This window comes from Phoca vitulina, unplaced genomic scaffold, assembly GCF_004348235.1.
Source record: "Phoca vitulina isolate PV1807 unplaced genomic scaffold, GSC_HSeal_1.0 scaffold83, whole genome shotgun sequence".
NCBI classification, from domain to species: Eukaryota; Metazoa; Chordata; class Mammalia; order Carnivora; family Phocidae; genus Phoca; species Phoca vitulina.
Genome location: NW_022589786.1, coordinates 3,244,981 through 3,265,794, shown reverse-complemented (window position 1 = coordinate 3,265,794; position 20,814 = coordinate 3,244,981). Strand labels below are relative to the sequence as shown.

At 56.5% G+C, this 20,814-nt stretch overlaps 1 protein-coding gene across 2 annotated transcripts in view; it reads left to right on the top strand.

The window, feature by feature from the left end:
* Positions 1-9,083: 9,083 nt before the first annotated feature.
* The window catches only part of PDGFRB (platelet derived growth factor receptor beta), a 36,467-nt gene continuing 24,736 nt past the window's right edge, over positions 9,084-20,814 (top strand). The window contains exon 1 of one of the 2 annotated variants that reach the window (XM_032395301.1): positions 9,084-9,537. The gene's annotated coding sequence lies outside the window, so the exon portion shown is untranslated. Of the gene's footprint in view, positions 9,538-9,557; positions 11,511-20,814 lie in introns of those variants that run through there. The other variant, XM_032395302.1, reaches the window with a different exon arrangement.

The window sequence follows — 20,814 nt, the reverse complement described above, 5'->3', positions numbered from 1 at the left end:
CAACATCATGTCATTTTACCCCTACATACTTCAGCATGCATCTTTAAAACACATGGACACTTTCTTACATAATATGCCATTAACACATCTAACAAAATTAACACAAATTCTTGAGTATTATCTAACACTCAGTTCGTATGCAAAATACTCCAGTTGATTCAAACGTGTCTTTTTAACAGTTGGTTTGTGTGAATCAGGATCTAAAAGCCCTGATTCATTTATTATAGCTGGGGCCCACTGGTATTTTAAATGCGTCTTGCATCCCCTTGTCCTATTAAAGACTGGTAAACATTTCATAGCTACCCAACCGGGAGTGCCTAAAACAGGTGAGGAGCTGGGAGTGGGTAGCAAGGTTGAGAGATTTGGGGAAGAATTCATGAAGGACAAGGCTCTGGGTCAGGAAGTCTTGGGGCAATGAGTTTCCTTTCCCCAGTGGGGGTTCAGTGCCCACAAGCTGCACAGACGCCCCCCCATGATGTTTGATCCTCCAACATTTCCTGGGGACACCCTAATTGTGCAGAGACATGTATTATCTATTCAACCTGTCCCTCCCTTGGGTAGGACATTTCAAGACTAAACAGATGTGTCAGGATCTGGATACAATTTACAGGGTCCAGTGCAAAATGACAGGGTGAGGTCCCTTGTTCAAATATTATTAAGAATTTCAAGATGGTGACAGGAGAGAATTCAACCATGCAGGGGGCCCTTCTAAACCCTGGCCCTGTGTGACTGTACAGCGCCCCCGCCCGGAAGAATCTGGCCCTGGCCAGAATCTTGCACTTTTGGGGTTCTGATGGTATGGTACTCTAACAGAATAAGGGGCAGTAAAGACAGGGCTTTCCCTTCCTGCTCAGAGGAACCCTTTCCATTGTACAAGTGGAAGCACTGAGGCCCAGAAAAGAAATGGGGCGGGGGGGGGGGCGCTCCCTGGGCTGTTACTGACATGGAGGTGCACAGGGCTGCCTCTGCAGGAAAGGCTCCCTTTCCCACGTTAGGAAGGGGACGTGTTGGTGAAATTTGCTCAGAAGTCATCTGGAGTGAGGGCTCCGCACAGGATCGACCTTTTCAAGGGGTCAGTAAGATTGCAAGTATACAGAGAAGGGAGAAGAGGCCCAAGAGGACTGGGTTTTCTCTCTGAGTTGACGAATTGCTCTGACAAGGAAGAGAAAATCTGGAGTGGGGCTTGAAGGACTGAGTTTGGGGAGGGGTGCAGGGAAGACCTGGGACCTGAGAGAGAAAGCTGTAGGCACAGACATAGATTTCAACCCCTCTGTAATAAAGTGCTCTCTAAAAGGCCATCCATCACGAAATGGGCTGTCAGAAGATAGAGAATGAGCTCATTATCACAGGAGGTATGCAAGTGACTGCTGGAGGGCTCTGATCAGGGATGCTGCAGAAAGTGTGCCTCTCCTGGCCGGGGGGGTTTTGGGGGAGAAGGTTGGTGCTTTCTAGTTGCCCTCTAAAAGCACAGAGGTTGGGAATAAGTATAGGAATTCATTTGTTCGTGTGTTCATTCGTTTCACACATGTATTAACACTCCTCCTTTGTGTTGACATTGTGTTGGGGGGGGGGGGGGGCCCTGCTGGGGGTTTTTCCAGGGGGGGGGGGGGGGGGGGGGGGGGGAAGAAGCATGCATGAATCAAATAATCACAAACAAAGGTAAAATGACATCTTGGTAAGGGTCCCAAGAATTGGGACATTTGACCCAAAGGCAGGAGACATGAAAGTCTTGCAAGAGGAAGTGACATAGGAGTCAAGGTCCTGGGAACAGGGAAGGGCATTGTGGGCAGAGGGACAGTGTGAACAGAGGTGTTGAGGCCCAAGGGGACACATGGTCCGTAGAACTGGACCTGGAGCTCAGTGATGGGAGGCAGGAGATGAGTCTGATGAGGGCAGGGCAAGGCCAGGGGGGACAACTGAGGCCAGGGGGGGACAGGCCTGATGAGAGGTGTGGGAAGACTTCCTTGAGGGCTTTGGGGGGTGGAGATAGGAGTGGAACGATGGCTGTGGTTGGCATGTGGAGAATGAGTCAGAGGACAGGCGGAGAGCTGGAGCGCCGCGGGGAAGCTGTGCAGGGGTCCAGGAATGATAGAAGATGGTGTCCAACATTGGGTAGTGGCTGGGAGCTGGGAGCCTTTCAGGCAAAGTGGGGACGATTTCCCTGATCAGGGAGAGCCCAGGAGCCCTGAGGCCTGGGGAAGCCATGGCAGCTACTCCCTGAAACCCTAGTGTTGTCCTCCCCCAGGGTAGAGGTTGGGGTGGGCCTCCTACTCCACAGACACATGCTGGGGCAAACCTCTTTTTCCACCCTGCCCTGGGCCTGCTCTTTCTTGAGCCCTGCTGTTGGGAAGGCTGGGGCGAACTGGCCCTGTTTGCTGGATGAGGAAGCACAGAGAGGTCCAGGTATCTAGGCAAGGTCCCAGAGGCACAGCGCTGGGCACGGAAGCTTGGTCTCCTGACCCCACCGGCCTTTCTCGCTGCCTAACCGGAGTGCCCAAGAGGTCCTCAACTCAGCCCTGCCAAGCCTCCAAACCCAACCCTGGTCCACCTAGGGTAGGAGAGCAGGGACAATAGACTTCAAAGCATCCTGATCGCGGAAGACCCTTGCAGAGCCAAACTACTCATTTTACAGATAGGACAACTGAGGCCTAGAAGCCTAAAGAGAGAAGGGATTTTTGCCAAGTTCCCACAACAGGACAGTGCTGTAGTGGAAATAGACCCAGGTCCTCTGACTGACAGCTCAGTACCCCTTCATCCCATCTCTCTGAGAATGCAGGGTTTGGCCCTCCACCTCGTGCCTGAGCGACAATAATGACAATAGTACCACTATCTAGTGAGCATTCACTACGTACCAGGCGTGGTGCCAAGTCATTTGCGTGTATTATTTCCCGTAGTGTGAGGTAGGGTCCTGTTAACCCCATCTGGCAGATGAAGCAGCTGGAGCGCAGAGAAGTGAAGTCACCCCCCTGCGGCCACATAGCAGGTGAGTGGCCTATCTGGAAGTTTTTCTTTCCTCTCCAGCCAAGCCAGCTTGGGAAGATAGCACACCGTGTATGTCTCTCTACTAAACCTGGGGTTTGCTTATATAAATATCTGCTTCCTCTTCCTCCTCTGGCTCATGCAAAAGAGCCTCAGCTCTCCCCTTATCCTCACCTTCAGATGGATGCCCCCCGCCAACCAGAGATCCGAGACAGCCCTGATAGGACACCCCGGCTTTCCCCTCCCGAGGACACTGTAACTTTGTTCAAAAGTCCCAGGCTGGGCATCTGGAATGGCAGGTCCTGCCCCACCTCAGCCTTGGACTTGCCATGTGACCTTGAGCACTTGCCCCCCTGGGTCTCAGTGTCCCCGTATGCCCACTGGGGACCGGTTGCCTCCGACAGTGGTCCAGCAGGGTACTGTGACTGTGTGTGGAGAAGCCCCCGCCCACGTCACAGCCTCTTCCTCTGACAGCCCCTATCTCCGGGAGCGGCTGTTTATTGGACCCCTCCTTCGCTCTGGCTCCCCCGGCGGCCCCTCTTCCCTCTGGGCTGCTCTCACATACCCAGCCACGGGCTCCTGGGGTGGGGCGCAGAGACATGGCCTCATAAAGATCTTGGTGATAACTTGGTTTTTAAACAGGTTTATGGCCCTGGAAGAGGAAAGGTTCTGGGCTGAGCTTTCTGTTGGAAATGGTTTGCTTAAGAGAAGCTGGTGGGCTAACTTTCAGCCTACCCGGACCGCAGCCCAAGGACTTTGACTCACTCTGTGACCTGGGGCCAGGAACTCTCCCGGGCTGAGCAGTTTCTGAGGTGCAAGCGGGGATGGTAATTCCTGCCCTGCCCACCTCCAGGGGGCAGATGTGAGGCTCTCGGGTGGGTGCTGGGCTCCTGCGGGGTGTGTTTTCCTGCTGGACCCCTCCAGCACCTTTCCTCTCGTCCTCCAGAGGCTGGGGCGTCACCTGCTGGCACTGCAGGGTACTGCTGGAAGGCTCTCCGGCTGCTGTCAGTCGGGACCCCTGGACAGACTCGCCGGCTCTCCTCCCGCTCCCTGTGGGGCAGGCAGTCCCCCAGTATACAGCCACTTAGGGTGCAGAAGGGATGCTAGAACAAAGGCCTAGGGGCAGAGTGGCCTCACCCAAAGGAGCACTGCGTCTGACCCATTGTTCAGAGGAGATACAGCTGAGCCAGGGAAGGAAAGGAAGGTCATTGCATGAGTCAGTGGTCTAGCACAGACTGGGGCCCAGAAGTCCCAACACCCTGTCCAGTGCATTCCTGCAGCCTCTCGGAAGGACATAGTGCTGTGGGGAGGGCAGTCAGTCCAAGGTCGACTACGATAGCCTCCATACTAGTCTCCCGCCTCACCTCTGTTAGCCCATCCTCTGCAGTGCACCACAGAGACCTGATCTTATCAGTCACTGTTTTAAGATTGGGCACGGGCCTTCCTGACCTTCAGGCCTACAAGGCCCTGAGGCCTGGCCCCTGGCTTCCTCTCCAACCTAGATCCCCTCCCCCTCATGTCCCCTCTCTGCGCCTCACCATTCTTTTCTTTCTGCTCAAACACACCAAGCTCTTTTTGGCCTCCAAGTTTTTGCATATGCTGTTCCCTCTGCCTAGAACACTGTTCCCACCTTTGTGTTGTGTGTGGCCTCAGGTTTCTGTTGAAATATTTCTTCCACAGAGAAGCCTTCATCTGTCTAAACAAGAGCCCCCACCTGCCCTACCATTATTCTTCATCTCTTCACACTAATCACAATTTGATATTATTAATTTGTGCTTTCCTTGGTGTTCACTTGTGAGCTCTATAAGGGTGGGGCACATAGTAGGTGCTCAATTAATTTCCATTGCATGGATAAATGGTAAGAGGGACAGCATGGCCTGCAAGTCAGAGGCCCCATTCCAGATTTGCTGTGTGCCTTCATGTAGATTTGGGCCTTCTCTGGGACACAGCGTGTCCAGTGGTGGGGATGTATGTGGCCTCTGAGGGCCCTGCTGTTCTGAGGATCCCTGAGCCATCTGTGCATACCAGGGCATACCCCTGATTCTGGGGTACCGAGCCTGAGGTCAGCGGGAGTCTGGGAGAGGCCAAGGCAGGCAGGGTCTCAAAGCCCTATCTCCTGGGACCCTGGTAGGCTTTGTTGGCTATAGTTTGGCCTAGTAAGAGCAGTCCTAGAAATCTAGGGCAGGAATGTGGCCCAAAGTCCCCTCTTGGTTCTTCTGCACCACCGGACAGCCACCATGCTGAGTGTCCAGGAGGAGAAGGGGCAGTTCCCACAGTGTGCCTATTCCAGCTCCTTAGCTGCAGACACAAGGATCCACCTGCTCAGGGTGTGCAGGGTGGAAGGACACTGCGCTAGAGGTCACTGCTAGAGGTCAGCTGCAGGCACAAGGATCCACCTGCTCAGGGTGTGCAGGGTGGAAGGACACTGCGCTAGAGGTCAAGAGCCTTGCATCCCAGGACTTTTCTCTCTCTGCTAACTTTGGACAAGTCTTCTCCACTCTCTGGGCCTCAGTTTCCATGCCTGTCCTGTGGGCGCACTCTTAGGACTCTTCAGGCCCTGACTTCCAAGATGACGGTGCTGATGTCTGGGACATGTGTGCTGCTTCCTTGCCCCAGGCCTGGGGAGCCTGGGAGGGGGGCAGCGCTGGGAGCGTGGGAGAGCCAGATGTGGTGGCTGCTGGCCCTGCCTGAGTGAGTGCTGAGCTGGCCTACTGGGAATTCTCCCACTCAGGCGCCCTTTCCGGGCCCCCCTCCCCCTGCCCCACTGAGAGCTGCGGCTTCCGGCTCTGACAAGCGTGGGTGGGGGTCTGGGGGGGGGCGGGTTCAGTTCAGCCTGATTCCCTCTTGGGCCTGAGTGTAGACAAAAAGCCTCCGTTCCTGTCCTGGTCTTATACATTGCGAAGCCTTGCTCAGTCACTTTCCAGCACGGGCTTCCGTCATCTGATCCATAAAACGAGCATTTGGATTGGCTTCCCTGCAGCCCGGATGGTGGACTTCTGTGACAGAGGCTCCCGGAGGCGCCTAAGAATTGTTACCTTTGCTGGGGCTCCTCGCTCTGCTCTAGTCCTTGCCTAAAACGCTGGGTGCATCACTTATGTGGGCCTCTCAACAACTCTGTGAGGTAGGCACATGGATCCCCACTTTGCAGCTGCAAACACTGAGGCTCAGAGAGCTCAGGTAGTGTAATTTGTTCAGGCCATGCAGCTAGGAAGTGGGAAGTGGTAGAGCTGGGCTGGAACTTCCAACGTCAGAGCTCAGGCTCTTGATCCTTGAGTGGGCCTCTGTGCAGTGGGGAGGAGGGGCGCTGAACCCCCAGGCCCAGAGCTCCATTCTCCCTCTGGACCCCACTCACTCCACCTGAGGCAGGATGCTCTGTCCACCCACTGTCAGCCCAGCTTTTCCAAGTCAGCGTTGTCCCAGGCTGGACCGGGCTGCCAGCATCTGGGCAACTGGGAGGCTATTCATGGCCTGCCCTGTCCATGGTGGGGCTGGGGGCCGTGATGATCCCCCCCAGCCTGACAGTACTACACTGCTCTGTGGGTACTGCCCTCTGTGCACAGGGGAAACTGAGGCCCAGAGAAGGAAGAGCTCAGCTCAGGGGCACACAACGATGGGCGGCAGCTGGAACGAGGGCAACTCCATATTTCAATAATACCTCCAGACACTGTACTGAGTCCTCTAGGTGCATTACAAATTGCAATGGTCTTTCAAATCATTCCTCAAATTAGCTCCATTTGCCAGAGGAAGAAATTGAGGCTCAGGAGTTTCAATGACTTGCCCAAGATCATGCAGCTTGGCATTGCAGAAGCTGGGATTCGAACCCAGCTCTGTCTCTGGCTCTGGAATCTGCCCTGTCCATCATGACTCCTCTGCCTCTTCTGTCCAGCTCTTGGTGCGTGCCCTGTGGTGTTCCATGTGGCTCTGCGTCCCCCAGCCCCATCTCAGCTGAGAGGAGGCATAGCATAGTCCTGGTGCCTGCCAAGGGTTAATGGTGGTAGGGGCTAAGTGATTCCAGATGGGCCAGCCGGTCGGCTGGGCTGGCCGGAAACCAGCCGCCGCCAGCTTCCCGGGGGAGTCACCACCAGCCACCCCCTCCCCTTTGTGCTGCATCTCTGGCCCCCAGCTGTCCCCTTGCCCTGGGGCCCACTAGCCTCCTCTCCCTAGCCAGAGCCCAATTCTAAGACACTTGTAAACAGAGCATCCCAAGGGCCTTCCAGCACAGTGAGTTCAACCCTGTTATGTACAAATGGGAAACTGAGGCTCAGAGAGGTGAAGGTATCTATCCAAGACAACACAGCAACTCCACAGCTGGGTCTCCTCACTCCCAGACTTGTTCGGAGGGGGGGGGGCGGTTAGAGGTTGAAATGCCTCCTTGATCCCCCACCCCCCACCACCCCCAGAACTGTTCTGGTCCTAGCAGTTGGGTCAAGGCTTTGGAGGTGAATAGCCAAGACAAATGCTAGGAGTTGCAAAGACTCATGGAGCCTTCAGGCATAAGAAATTCCAGTGTACGCTTGACCCTGCGGTCTTTGGAGTCCCCCTGTAATCCCCTACGATTCCACTGCTACCACACTGGGCTGGGACCCCTCTCTGATAATTGACTGATAATCAAAAAGCCTGCACGCCATGGCTTAGGGCCAATCCGAGGACTCTTCCTTCTGTGTGGCCCAGCCCAGATGCTCTGCTGAGAAATCCCCACTCAGATAAGACCAAGAAATGACCTCAAGATATGCTATTGTAGTTGGCATAAAATCCCAGCTCAGGTGAACACTGCTGCCATGTGAACAGGGCCCCAAGGTGAGGCCCAGAAGAAGAAGGGGGTAGACAGAGGTGCAGCAGGTAAGACAGAAGGAGCCCTGGGCAGAGTCAGGGTCTACCTGTGTGACCTGGGACACCTTTCTTTCCCTCTCTGGGACTCAAGTTTCCATGTGCATACAGTGTCAGGGCAGAGGGTGACTCACCTCAACTCTCTAAACCCTTTTAAAATCATGCCCTTGGGCATCTAAGGGCCAAGAGTCTGTGACTAGAGGCGTCTTCTGGTCTGAGGAAATGAGGGCAGACTAAATGGAGGGCACGAGAGGTCCAACCAGGTTTTGGAGGAGCCTTGGCAGACCCTAGTAGGGAAGGGAGGGCAAGAGGCTGGCAATGGAACATTAGCAGGAAGAAGGAAGAAGGCAGGACAGAAGGCCCAGTCTGCTCTGCAATGTGGGGCTCCCGCTGGGGTCAGATCACCTGTGTCTGCTCCATCATGTAACTCAGGAGACCCCATCCGCGCCAGTTCTGCCCTTGCCGTGTGAGCTTGGGAGGCTCAGTTCACTCCTCTGGGCTTCTGTTTCATTGTCTATAAAATGGGGAAATAATCATTTCCTGATACTCGAGGGGCTGTGAGATGATAGGAAGGAATATGTTTGGAAATCTGAAGTACACTGGGTGACATCGGGCAGGTCTCCTTCTCTCTCTGCGCCAATCCACGCCCGTGCCTTGGGTTTCTTCTTCTGAAAAGTGACTTGATACCAAAAAGTGTCAGTGAAAGGCACTCTCAGCACCCCTGCCCTTCTTTGGGGACCTGCCTGTGCATCGTTGTCCCTCCCACTAGCCTGGGCAGCCCTGGAGTCAGGGACTGTGTCTTACTCACTACCCCATCCCAAGACCCAGCACAGTGACTAGCACATAGTAGGTGCTCAACATGCTTGTTCAATAAATGGCTGTTGACTGAATCAATCACACTGGTGATCAGAGCTGCCTTTATAGATGGGGAAACTGAGGCACGGAGAAGAGAGTCCGCCCCAGGTGCCACGGCAAGGCATCAGGGAGGTGGGGTCAGGCCACTTTTTAATAAAAGTGACTCAGCGGTTGGCGTGGGCTGCGGAATTTCTAAATATCCCCTCACATCCTGAGAGAGCAGGCGACGGAGGGAGCAAGCAGAGGGGAAAAAAGGAAGAAAAACAAGAAACTTGGGGGAAAAGAAAGAGAGGGGGGAAGAAACTGAAATTGAAAACAGACACACGCGTCCACCTTCCCCGCCCCCTCGCCCCCCTTCTCCCGGCTGAGCCAATCAGAGGCGGCCCTGCAGCCTTTCCCCCAAAGTGGGGGGGGCAGGGAAGCCCACAGTGGTGTGAGCTCGTGGGGCTGCCAGCGCCCGCAGTCCCTGCCCATCCCGTCTGGGACCCAGGATCCCTCTGGGAACAAGTTGGAGGCAGAGAGGAGGAGGACAGCAAGGAGAGAACCGGCCCCTCTGACCAGCGGCGCCGGGCAGCAGCCTGTGCCCGGCAGCACAGCCGGCCAGACCCAGGGCGGCCCCTCCTGGCAGCCCGGCTCCTCCAGAAGGATGCTTTGGGAGTGAGGCCACTCCTCACCCCTGCAGCCCCCCACTCCCTCCATTCTCCCGAGGCTCCTGGAGACGGCAGCTGTCCTCCCTGCCCTTCTGCCCAGCCGCTGCCCCATTTGGGGTCCAGCAAAGTCTTTCTGTTAATGAGAGGTCAGTGAGGAGGACTCCCTGGAGGGGGTGAGAGCCCAGAGCTCAGGACTGTGCCCACACCCTAAGGCAGCAGCATCAAGGTAAGTGCTGGGAGAAGGGGGTCCCCAGCCCCTTGTCCTGTCCCCTTGCTCCAGTCTGTGCCTTCTTGGGTAGGTCAAAAAATGAAAAATATTTTTAACAAAACCAGATGGGAGGAGGCTGGGAGGCTGTGGGCGACATCAGGGCTGGAGGAGCCAGTTCTCTCCTCTCCTGCTCAGGCTGCTTCTAGGGTGGGTGGCCCCGGTCTCCACAGCCCTGCTGCCCCCTGCTTTCATCAAATGAACCTCAGAAAATTTTGGGTGCAGACTGAGGGCCTCTAAAACATAGCACCGCCTGAGGGGGCCGGGGAGAGCTGGAAGAAGCTTGAGAGGGGAGTTGGGAGGCAGCAAGCAGGGTCCATGGAAAGGGGATCTAGCAGGGTTTAGGGGACCTCAGAACCATGGCCCCTGTCTCTGGGCTCAAGCCTTATCCTTAAGAATCTGTCTGGCTCTAGGCCAGTCGGCCGCCAGGCAACCTCTGGGGATTTAAATGGATTTGCAAATTTTCCAGATTCCTAAGATGTCCTTCCAAACCCCCAGTGGCTGGGAAAGCGCGAAGGCAAGGGGGCTGTGGCAGGCCTAGCCCAGCGATCATGGTCACGCAGCTGGGGCTGTGGGGCTGGGGGCCTGGGACCGGCCGTCAGATGTGGGGGGCCCCCTCTATGAAGAAGGGAGAGTCGGTTGCCTGGGCCCTTCCCTCTGGACCCAGGCAGCTGCTCAGGCTGCCTTGCTGCCTCCCTCCTTCCGGACGCTGCTTTCACTCCATCCTAAAACATGAATCTGATCACGATTCCTTCTTTGATTCTCCCCTATAGAAAGCCCCAACTCCTAATAGTAGCCTGCCACTGATTGACACTTACTGCATGTCAGGACCGTGCGGAGTGCTTTATGGGCATGATCTCACGTAACTAACTCACCAGCAGCTCCGAGGCAGGGACAGATTTTATGTCGGTTTTACACGTGAGGTTCACGGCAGCTACAAAACTGTTTCACAGTGCTAGTTAAGTTGCAGAGCTCGGGGAGATAATAAGCTCCCTGCCCCATTTTGGGAGATAATAAGCTCCCTGCCCCGTTTCTCCAGACTTGGGCCTTGTGTTCTTGCCGGTCAGGTCCCAGGGCTCCCAGGAGGAGTATGCACAATGCTGCCTGTGAGAACGTCCTTCCTCATCGCCTCCATTTTCCTTCAAGGACCTTCCCGACTTCACCTCCTCCAGGCAGCCTTCCGGGGTTCTTCCAGTGTTCCAAGTGCTTGCCATGCCCTTTGCCTGGTTGCTTGGGCTTCTCTTCCTCTTTGTGCTCTGTGTGCACAATCAGAGATCATTTGGGCCCCAGGTTCCCCCATCTTGTCTTCTGTCCCCAGCATGTGCAGGGGGCAGTGAAACTGAGCAAATGTGCTGGTGAAAGGTAGGAGGGGCTCACTGAAGACTTTCTGTTCCCAAATGTGAACAGGCCTCTCCCTTCCCTCAGGTGCCCTTCCAGAACATCACGCTGTTCCTCCAGACTGCATTTTTCTATGTCAAACAGGGAGGAGTGTCCCTGCCTGTCTCTGCAATCCCAGAGTGCTCTACAGAGGCCTCTAGCCAGATATCTGAAGGCAGGCAGTCCTCCCCTGCCTCCGAGCAAGAGGCTCTGGGTCCACAGGGCTCGGGGATGGAGGGCCGCGTTGGTCACTACCGCGGAGCGCTTGCCCTGTGCCAGGTGCAGAGCCCGGGACCCCACGCACCTTGTAACCCCCACGGCAGCTCTTGGGAATCCGTATTGTTGTTACCCCTGTTTTGCAGACAAGGAAAAACCAAGACTCAGAGAGGCTATGCGACTTTCCCAGTGTCACACAGTTAGAGTTGGTCCTTAGGCCCAGGTCTGCTTGAAACCAAAGACTTAATAACCCCTTGCTACCCAGGGAGCCCCAGGTCAGAAAGGAGAGAGTCTCCATCCTCCCCCAGAGGCTGTTCCTGGCTCCAGCCCTTTCCGCAGCGGTAAGTTCAGCGTCACGTCCCACCTGTTCCCAGGTCCCCCCGGAGCCTAGCCTGGTCCTGAGTGAGGAAGGAGGCCATCTGGCCAGCACCTTCCCTTCAGTGATGATCAGGCAGCCCTCCCTCCTGTGTGGGAAGAAAAGCTGAGGCTTGTAATTGCCCACAGATGTGGGACAGCGGAAAACACCGTGGATTCAGTCAAGACCGGGCGTTTGCCCTGGCTCGACTCAAGTCCACTGTGTGGCCAACCTCGGGTCCCCATATCCTTTTTCTGGGCAGCATCCACATTCGGAAGGCAGTGGGTACCATGGGTAAACCACATCAGGTTTGGGCATCAGAGGACTGTGCATTAACCCCTGTTGGCTCCTGGCTGGCTGTGTGAGCCTGGGCCGGCGCTCTGTCACTCTTGGCATCAGTCTTGGAGCAGCTGGGAGGCATGTAGGCTCTGTGGGTATAACATAGGTAGGGTGCTTGGCAGCTCCTGCCGGGCTGTCTCAGGGCTGGGCCTCATGGTCATTGGCTAAGAGCGGGCTGTACTCCCTTCCTCCCGCACAGGACTCAGCAGTGAAATTAGTCTGGGATCCACAAAGGGCTATGCCCACCGAAGGGACTGGGACACCACGGGTATTCTAAAGTCCCACTTCCACCTTCCAGGCACGGTCTGGCTCTGAGACCAGCTGCCTTCTGGCCCGGAGGAGGGGACTTGGTGTTTAGCTCAGGATGGGCTGCTGAGTGTGGTGGGGAGGGAGGAAGAAAGGAGAGGGGCCCTAGACTGCCCTGAAATGCCCTCGGTGCCCACCTTACTTCCTTGTACATGTTTCAGAACCCTGCAGGCAGTGGGCCCTCGGAATGCGGGGAGATCTTCCTCCATTGTTTTCCATAGGCCTTCCTGGGGGCCTCCCCAAGGCAGAGTTCATAGCCCCTCAGCTGGGAAGCAGTGTGGGCAGAGTGAGATGACAGGGGCCAGCCATCCCTGAGTGCTTTCATTGTGCCTCCCATTCCATTACTGTGAAGTTCACTGCTGTGTTCCTTGGGGCTTTGAATATGCCTGGCACTCAGAAAGTGCTTAATAAATATTTGTCAAACTAATATAATCATCACAGCAACCTCCAAGAGCAGATATAAACTCTCTCTGTTTTACAGATGAGGAGATGCCCAGAGAGGTTAAGTCAGTCGCCCAAGGTCCCACAGCTAGGAAGTGGTAGAGCTGGGGTTTGCATCCAGGTGTTTGTGACTCCAGAGCCCTAGACGAGAAGCTGGGTAGGGCAAGGGCCACCTCTGGGCATCCAGCATTAACTCTGAGAATGTGCCTCAGCTGTGGGGTCCTCTCAGAGTTCCAGAGGTGGTCGTCAGACCCTGGAACCCATCCTGTGTGCTGGCTGAGTCAGTCCTTCTCTGGGCCTCAGTTTTCCCATCAGTAAGACCAGGAGGTTGAACAAGATGATCTCTGAGCTCCTTCCAGGCCTAAAACAATTCCAGGATTCCAAGCCCCGCCAGCCCAGATTGGCAGCCACACAAGCCCTGTTGTGTACTCAGGCATCATGCATATTTAACTTCACAATGAAAGGATTTTTTCTTACCCTTTCTTTACCCGTTACAGAAAGAGGTCAGGATCGATGATCACTAATGGAAAACTGTAACCTGCAATAAAGAGGAGAAACTTTCTACAATTAGAACAGCCCATTCGTTAATGCACTCAGTTTCTTGGGGAGCTCCGAGGACATGTTCCTGCAGAGCCCATGTGCCCATTTTCCTGGGGTACAGAGGAAGGAGGGTAGGAAAATTTGCCTGTTGGGGTGTGTATGTGTGGATGCTGTGAGCCTTTAGGCCCCTTCCAATGCCAATTTTTCAAATCTCTTATGCCCTGATTTCAAGAGGAAGAAGAGCTTTGGCCCAATGGTACATGGACGAATGATGTGGTCCAGAGGTGAGAGAATCGATGCAGAGTCCAGGTGGGAGAGGGTGTGGAATTTACACACTTGTTGCTTCCAGTGTAGGAGCCATCATAAGACCCTCCCAAGACTTCAGACCCAGAGCTTCAGGCAAAAGGGCTTCCTGAACCCCCAGGGACCACCCCCTTCCAGATGCTTTCTGGGGCACCCTGCCCCCAGCCTAGCGCAGGAGGCTGAAAATCAAAGTATATTGCTTTAGCTGCATTAATACCTTCTCTTGTCCTCGCTTCAGATCAGGGCTATTTGATGTCCCAGCTGCCCGAAACCTTTCATCTGCCAGAGGTACCATCTTCTCCACCCTGTGATGGGAATGATCGTCCCTTGGGAGGTGGGGGCAGCAGGGCCAGGGAGTCAGTCCTTGAAGGTCAGAGATGAAAAGGCCTCTGGGGGTCACCTGGTTCAACTTCCTTCTTGTACAGGTAGGAAACTGAGGTCCAGAGAAGGGCTGCTCCAGCAGAGAGGTCCAGTCGTGCAGATGGTCAGTGGTAGCCCCGAGCCTGGGACCCAGCCACGCACGTGCTGTGTCCTCACTATCCACCTCTGCCATCCGAGGCTCCCTCAGCCCCAGTTCTCCCTGGGCTGAGGTCACAGGGCAGAGTTTGGGCTGAAGAGGAAATGCCATTTCCATGAGGGGTGGGAACCCCCCAGGGTAGTTTTGTGGATCCACAGCTCTCCCCACGTCACTTCTCCATTGTGGCCATATATATAAGTGAGGGAGAGGCCAAGGGGGCAGCTCAGTGACCCCAGATGTTCCATCCCGCTTTGCCCTTAGCCCCTGCCAGGCTTCCGTGGCTGTTTCAAATCCTCATTGCCGCCTCAGTAGCCTTCCTTTCTGGGAAGGAGAACCAGCTGGTGGGTCAGAGTCTCCACCCCTGAAGCTGAACGTCAGTTGGGCATGGGGGTGGATTCCATTGTCAGTCCATAGGGCAGGGCTCAGCTTTACAAACCCGTCACAGCCGTGGCTCGGGGCATGGGGCTTGAAGGGAAAGGCTCACGTCTGATGCGGTTGACTGTGGGCTACCCCCCTCCTACCTGTATTTGTACCCTTATGAGTTCCCTCACTGCAGTCTGTCTGCTGAATGCATAGTGTCATAGTGATAAATAATGCAGGGGTGAGATGGAGAAACACACTGCTGGCTGGCTGGACAGTTGGCTTCCTGGTGCCTCCAGGGCAAAGCCTAAATCCTCACCAAGGACCCCAAGCCTTTCCCAAAGTGACCTCTGCCTTCCCTCCCTGTGTCAGACGTGAGCCCTTCCCTACCTCTTTGCTAAAGAGCCCTGATTTCTGACGTCAGAGTTCTCCCCCTGCTGTTTTCCCTGATGCCCTGAGCTCTCCCACTTCCCACACAGAACCACCGTGGGATACCCTTCCCTGGCATCATCCCCCAAAGAACCCAACTAAACCCTGGAGGCTGAGCTGGGGGCCGAGCTGGAGGCCGCCCCCTCCCAACTGGAAGAATCCCATATTCATGACACTTGCCATTTACTGAGCACCAATTACATGACAGGTGCTTTTCATCATCATCGCTACCCCTCACAGCAATGGAAAAGGAAGTCTCTTGTGTCGTTTTCCTGGAAACTGGGACTTGGGAAGTTAAAGTCAGAGAGCTCACACAGTGATGAGGTAGGAGAGCTGGCACTTACTTACCTTGGACCTGGATTAAGTGGCTTCAGAGCGGGACTGCTGCCCCTACCCTGGTGGGGCTCCCATGTGCTTTTGGTGCCCTGGGTGGCACCAGGCACAGTTTGCTGGCATCAGGGTCCCCTCTTGCCCTCTAACCTCGCCCATCCCATCACCACCCTGGAGGGAGTCACCATCGCCTGCCCATGCCAGCTCCCCAGCCTAGTGAACCCCGAGGTATTAGGGGACAGCTGAGGCCCCAGGCCTGGAGATCAGAAGGGCTGACCCTACAAGGCTATTTGATCCCTTATGGTGTGTAAGCATCTAGTAAGCATCTACTGTAAGCCTACTTCCGTATTAGGAATTTGGAGGCATCTGAAAAAATGGTTAGGTGTGTTTCCTCATTTGTGGGGAATCTAGTGAAAGGACTAAGGCAAACGTACAGGAAGGAAGTGGTTGGCAGACAGGGAACTGGGAGTCACTGGACTTGGGTCCTGGTCCTGGGTAAGCCTTTAAATCCCTGACTGTGCTAGGGGCACACCCCACACCCCACCAGCTGAGCCCGCTGGCAGTACCAATAACATGCAGCTACCCCTTCCTAAGGAGTCCTTCTGGAGGCGGCTTTCCCACCATCTCGTTTATCACAGGCATCCCTTTGCTGACAAGCCTGGCCAGGGGGCCTGGGCTGTGCACTCACTGGCCGGGCGAGCAAGCGAGTGACTTACTCTCCCGTGAGCGCAGGAAGAAGAACGAGGCCACTGACTTGGCACAGGGCTGTGTGCCAGGCCCTGTTCTAAGCATTTTACTTGTATGAACTCATTCAGTGGCCTCCCCAGCTCAGTGATGAGCCCCGACTTCCAGACGGGAAAGCTGAGGCCCAGAGAAGTGGAGTAACGGTCCGTGGGAGAATTGAGGTACAGGACTGGAGACAGGGGCAAGAGACAGACGCTGAGAAAGGGAGAGGGAAGTGAAATGTGGGAGTTTTCTCCCCTCTGGCTCTGCCACCCCGAGGGCTCTGAGGGGAATCTCAATGCTCTGCGTTGGCTCCAATTAATGGCAGGGTTTCTCGTTAGCCAGCTCGCTCTGCCCGCCTGCGGTCCTCGGCTCAGGGCTGGTGGGGGCAGGCCACGTGCTGGTGGGTCAGGACAAATGGCCTGAGGCCTGCCTGCCCCCTGCCCACTTGGCTCTGAGAACCCATTCTATTTGGGGCCCCCACCCTGGCCCAGGGCTGATCCCGGGCTGGCAGCAGCCCGGGGAACAGAAGGTTTGCTTGTCTGCGTCTGCCGCAACCCCCTCCCCAGCCTCAGCCTGGGACCCCTCTCAGGGGCTCCTTTGGCTGCCAGGACCTGGGCTCTCCGTTGCCATGGCACCGGCCGGAGATGAGGCTCTGGGGGGCAGCGAGGGATGGTGGAGGCCCGGAACTCTGCAGCTGCCGAGGTGCTGGGGCCCCAGCAGGGGCAGGCCGGGACCCCGAGCACAGCGGGCCTGTGGCAGAGCTGGCCACACACCTAGTCTGACTGCCTGCACGCTCCATCTCGTGCTCCATCTCCAAGGCCCTCGGGACAGGCCTCAGGGCAGGTCATTTACTGCTGGGGCACGGCCCCGCCAGACCCAGGCTGTCCTCAGCAAGGACATTCGTCTCCTCCACCATGTGCTCACGCTCAGGCTGGGCAGTGAAGTTGCAGAGAGGATCTGAGCTCTATCCCTAGCTTGACTTTCAAATTACTGGGTGAGCTGGGGCAGGCCCCTTGCTCACTGTGCACATCAGCAAGGGAAGGCTAGGACTCTGACCTCAGGATCCTTCGGTCTTTGAGAGCCTGGATTCTGTATGGACCCCATTAGGGTAAACTCAGGTAGTCCTGTTGCCCTGTGGACAGACCTGTTTCTGGGCGGGAGACAGGCAGTCTATCGTGACGGTTAAGAAGATAGGTTTGGAGTCAGGCTAGCCTGAGTTTGCATCCCAGCTTCATGGCTTACTGGCTGTGTCACCTTGGGCAAGTTACCAGACCTCTCTGAGACTCAGTTTCCTCCTCGTGAAAGGGAAATAACGATTGTCACAGGACTCTTGTGAGGACAAAACAAAATCCCCAATGTAATGAACATTTTTGAATAGCCTGACCTCTGAGGATCCTGAGCCGTCCAAGGACGGACTGGGTGATGGATGGGGTGGTGAGACCCTGGCCATGGGAGGTGTGCCACCGTGGACGGCACAACCCCTTGGTTTGCAGAGAGGGAGGGAGAGACACGAGTAGGGAGTATTTGGGGCCCGTCCCAGCCCCAAGGTCGTAGGGCTCTGTGAAAGGTGGTGTGGCTCCCGCCTTGTTCTTCGGCTTCAGCCTCACCCCACTCCGAGGAGAGCCTGGACTGACAGGCGAGGTCAGAAAGCAGAGGGGATAGGACAAGCGGGCGTGGCTCACGGATTGAGCCTGTGCTGTGTGCCAGGCGTGGTTTTGTCCTCTTTACCTCCTGCCTTAGGGAGGCTGTGACGTGGGCGTGGAGCCAGCGTGCTCTGGGGTCAGTCGGCCCAGGACTGCGCACTGACTCGGCCACTGGCAAGCTCTGTGACCACAGGCAAATGATTTAACCACTCTGTGCCTTGCTTTCCTCATTTGTGAAAGGGAGCAGCGACCCAGAGGTCGTGGGTGGGTCTGAGGTCATTAGCCCAGGTATTGGGTGGCACAAACTAAATCAGAGAGAGCTATTTTTATCCCTGTTGTTTTCAAGCACTGCTAGCTCCTTGTTCCATCTTGCAGGGGCTCCAGGGGGTCCAGATGGGATCCAGAGGACTCCGGTCCAGGGATCCACGGGGCCTGCGCAGAGCCCTGGGGGTGGAGGTGGGCAGCCATGGGGGACGAGCAGGGAGGCCAGCGAGGCGCCAGAGAAGGCAGGAAGCGTCTGCTCAGCAGGGGGGTGGGGGGGACAAGAGCACGTGGCGGGCCTCCCTCCCTCACTGACCTCCTTCTCAGGACGGTTCCCAGCCTGTGTGGGGACCCAGGCCCCCTCCCCTGGGCCCCCAGTGGCCGTGAAGCACACACTGAGTGCTTTCCCACGAGCTGTTCCAAGTCCCCGGGCCTGCGTTATCCCCCACCCCCAAGCGCACACACTCTGGCGGGTGAGGGGGTGTGTGGCAGGAGGGGGGGCACTCAGGCTGGGGCGAAGCAGTCCGTTCTTTATCAGCCTGGCTTGCATCCAGACAGATGTTTCGTTTTATTTTGAACTTCCAGAAAATAGGTCATTTCTTTCCATTGTGTCCCTGGGGAGGCCTCCCGGGGAGAGAAACACAGAGTGAGTGACGAGTGTGGGGGCCTCACTTGGGCCCTGGGGAGCTGGAAGGGCAGCGACCTCCCTTCCTCAGTCATGAGGAGCTGTCGGCAGGGCCGGGGCACCTAGTCTCTTCAAGGCTGAGCTAGGAAGCCGGCCCATTCCTAGGGGCAATGGGGAGCTGCAGAGGTGCAGGGAAGAACGTGGTCAGATAGGTATTTCAGAAAGGTTCCTCTGGTTGTGGTGTGAGAACAGGCCGAGGGAACAGACAGCAGATGGCGAGACAGAAGGGGGGCGGTGCGGCAGGACAGCCAGAGGGGACCAAGCTTGTGCTGGAGGGGGCAGGGGTGGGGGGATCACAATGCCAGCCCGTGGAACTGACACTCTTAGTCTACCCACTTGGACTTCCAGAACGTCTAGAGCCCATGCCAGGCCCCAACTTAGTTGTTTTCTGCTGCTTTGTTTGGGGGACCTCACAGGTACCCGGAAACCTGAAGGTCCTCTGGGTCGAGAGTAGCATGGCAGAGTGAGGCCTGGATGACCAAGCAGCATTGCTGTGTGATTTGGGCCAGGTTGCTCTCTCTCTGGCCTTAATGTGATCCTCAGGCTTGTGGGGAGATTCACTGTGTAGAGGTGGAGAATTGAGCCTTCACCAACAGATAGGAGCGGGGCTTAGGATTGAGGGTGGCAGGTGGGAGCCCCACAGCCTCAGCCCCTTCCCAGGCTTCTACCCCCCACTGTCTCCCTACCCAATGGACCCTGCAGTCCTCCCTGGCTCCTGGGATGAAGTTCCTCCACCCAGGCTGCAAGAGCGCACCTACGTCTCAGCCCACTTGGAGTAAGGCCATGCCGGCCATCCTCTGCCAGGTCCAGCCTGTGCGGCCCTCACTCACGTGCTCCCCCAGCTGCTGCCGGGAGGACTCAGTCCCTGCCGCCAGATGCCTCTTGCCCCCACACACTCCCAGGCCTAAGGCTGGCTGCCTTCTCTGAGCTGAGTCATGACATCCAGACCAGGGCCCCTCCCTGGCACCCCACCCCCACCCCAGCATTCCAACTGTGCACAGCCGCCTTCCCGAGCAGGGTCCTGAGAGCCACAGCATGGCAGCCCTGGAAGTGCACCCAGGACGGCCCTGCCCACCCTGTGTACAGATGGGAAGACCAAGGCTCAGCACGGGGCACGACGGCACGATAGGTGGGTGACGGAGCTGGGGCTAGAACCCACATCCCCTTGTTCCCAGTCAGGGGTCTGCCCTGGTTTGTCCCCGGGGTCGCAGAGTGGCGAGGGGTGTACGGAAGAGAGGATGAGGCTGCCAGCAGTGTCCCACTTCCGCCCGCAACTTAGTGAGCCACCTCTGAGGCTCAGTCCCCATTCCCTGCTGGGTGGGACAGTACAGGGAAAAAGACTTTGACATAGAGGTCTATGTGCGGCAGGGCAGGGGGTGTTCTGTGGAAACAGAGTGGGCAGTGGATGTAGTCTGAACCCTGGGTCTTGAGCCACCAGCCTCATCGGAGCTGGGGCTGGAGCCAGGGCAGCCCAGTCGGGTGAGCTTCAGCGCCCCATTGGCCACCTACCTGAGGCTGGCTTGCTTAGGTCAAAACACTGGCACCTGTCCCTGTTTTTCTCTAAGCCTCAGTTTCCCCACCTGTACAATGGGCACAGGAGGAGGGTTGGATTAGATAGATGATCCCTGAGGGCTGTGGAGCTCTGATATTTCATGACTCTAACCCCGTGACTCCGTGGCAAGGCCTCCTCCTCCCTCTGGCATCTTGTTTATTCAGAGCATCCCTGGCCCGAGACTGCCTGCCCCAACACCCACCTCCTCCCTGCAGCAGGGCTTCCTCCCTCCCCACCTCACTGCTATTTCTGCCCATTCCCTGCCTCAAGACGGAGGGTTCCTCTGTCCACTCAGGTGCCCACAGCCCCTCCAAACCCTAAAGCAGCTCGGTGGCAGCTCTCAATCCCGCCCCTTTGCCTCATTCTCATCTCAGAAAATGACATTGTGTCCCTAACACACACACACACACACTCCTGCCCCCCACCCAGTATTCCAAGTCAGAATCAGGAGTGGGAGCTCGCACAAGCTGCCCCTCACTCCAGCCCCCCCTTCCCCAGCATCTATCACCAAGTCCCGTCACCTCTCAGCTAAACCAATCTCGATGCCGTCTGTCTCTGCCGGTCCCCACCGCCCTGTCCCCAGCCCAGACACAGAAGGCGGTGGCACGGGCTGGGACAGAGCACTCTGCCGAGGTTCAGTCTCTGCTCTGCATTCCTAGGCAAGTTCCCTAAGTGCTCGCTGCCTCAATTTCCCCGTCTAGAACAGGCCTGAGCCTGGTCTCTACCTCAGCGAGTTGGCTGAGGAGCACGGGCTTGTTGGGCGTCGTGGCGTGTGTTCGGCTGCGCTGGGGCCTGTGTGCCCACAGCATCCCGCACGTGCACAGCTTGGCCGGGGCTGGGTACACATGGGCTGTGTGG